The sequence below is a fragment of the Austrofundulus limnaeus genome, unplaced genomic scaffold, assembly GCF_001266775.1.
Source record: "Austrofundulus limnaeus strain Quisiro unplaced genomic scaffold, Austrofundulus_limnaeus-1.0 Scaffold559, whole genome shotgun sequence".
Lineage (NCBI taxonomy): Eukaryota > Metazoa > Chordata > Actinopteri > Cyprinodontiformes > Rivulidae > Austrofundulus > Austrofundulus limnaeus.
In genome coordinates this window covers 218,950-220,804 of record NW_013952961.1, presented here as the reverse complement: position 1 = coordinate 220,804, position 1,855 = coordinate 218,950, and the positions used below count along the sequence as shown (strand labels likewise).

General features: G+C 42.0%; 1 long non-coding RNA gene across 1 annotated transcript; it reads left to right on the top strand.

Moving 5' to 3' along the window:
* The first annotated feature begins 33 nt into the window (after positions 1-33).
* On the top strand, positions 34-1,313 carry LOC106530795 (uncharacterized). Its single transcript, XR_001311833.1, has 3 exons — positions 34-889; positions 964-1,143; positions 1,241-1,313. It is a non-coding gene; the product is annotated as an uncharacterized LOC106530795 (long non-coding RNA).
* The last annotated feature ends 542 nt before the right edge of the window (positions 1,314-1,855 follow it).

Genomic DNA, 1,855 nt, shown 5'->3' with positions numbered 1-1,855 from the left:
ACACACACACACACACACACACACACACACACACACACACACACACACACACACACACACACACACACACACTCACAAACTTATCTACTGCCACTGGTCTGTCCCCTTTCGAAGCCTCTTTAGGTTATAACCCTACTTTGTTCCCTGAGGTTGAAAGTGAGTGTGCTGTCACCTCTGTTCAGCATCTTATGCGCAGGTGTAAACATCTCTGGAAGCAGACCAAGGCAGCCCTGTTGAGAATAGCTGAACAGAACAAGAGAGTGGCTGACCGACATCGTTCCCCAAGTTATAAGGTTGGTCAAAAGGTCTGGCTCTCTACAAAAGACATCCAACTGAAGGACACACTGGGAAAGCTGGCTCCTCAGTTTATTGGACCTTTTCCAGTGGAACGCATAGTCAGCCCCTCAGCGGTACATCTCGCACTTCCTGCCTCTGTGTGCATTTACCCAACGTTCCATGTTTCTTAGATTAAACCTGTATCTGAGAGTCCTTTGAGCCCACCCACCAACCTCTCTCCACCAACCCGGATCATCGACAATCAGCCTGCATACACTATTAATCGTATCCTGGATGTCCGAAGACGTTGGGGGTCTACAGTATAATATTTGGTGGACTGGGAGGGTTACGGCCCTGAGGAATGCTCTTGGGTCCCTAGAGCTTCCATACTCGACTTTTCCTTAATTTCTGCCTTCTACAGGTCCCATCCAGAAAAGCGAGTCAGATTGCCTGGAGGTGATTGTAGAGGGAGGGTAACTGTGATGATCATGGCCTTCCTCTTGTCTTCCTGTTGCTGATCACCTCACCTGTTGGCAGTTTCCACTAACGAGCTCCTGGGCTTTATAAGATCCACCTAGACTCTTGGTCTTCGCTGATGCATCACACCATTTTGGTAGTGTTCTGAAGCCTTTTGAGTTTAAAGCTAAAGTTTAAATGTACTTACCTGTCATTTCAATCCTGTCTAAGGTACGTCCACCAGGATGTCTTCCACGCACCAGGATTGCTCAGTTTGGACTAATCCCCACAAGGACCTGCAACAAAGGATTTTGCTGGTTAAAGTTTTTGAGTTGGCCACTCTGCCTGAAGTTTTTGTCTCTCACCTTTGGATCAAGTTCCCTCCTGGACCGACTTCACCGCCTCCAACCTGTAAGAAAAGAAAGATTATTATTATTATTATTAATTCATATTGTCTCATTAAGAATCAGTCACTCCAGACTCACCTGGATTCTTCCCTTATTTTCAGGATTGATGACCCAAAACCTCACTGCACCTGTAAATATAATCACTTACTGTACCTTTTATTGCTTGTGTCCTGCGTATTCAGTTCCATTCTAAGTCTGACTTCTCAGTGTTTCTGTCATTCATGTTAAGATAATTACAAAACATTATTACAAAAGCCTTAATTGGTTTAAAAAAAGGTGGAAACAGTATTAATAAAAGGATAATCAATTTAACGTAGGTTTGTCAATTACTAATTCATATGTAGCATCCTATTGACCAAATTCATTCCAACTGCAAGACAAAGCATTTTCACTCATTTTGCATCCTAATGACAATATTTATGGTAGATTTGAACTTTGTAGCATATTCAAGTTTGAACTATTTTGTTAGGCAAAAGTGGTCTCAAGTACATCCCTCCCCCTCGCCCAAAAAATAAAATAAAATAAAATAAACAAATGTAGGAATTTCAACCCTATTTTGATAAGTATCTGTGACACAGCGATTGTTCCCAAGTCCTCTGTCAAAAATTGTGTTTTCTGGAAGTAATCCTTTTTTAAACTTACCCTTTGGAGAAAATGGATCCTTTAGTGAAGGAAATAGTGTTATGATTCCCAGGGCATACTTCTCCTTATGTTTA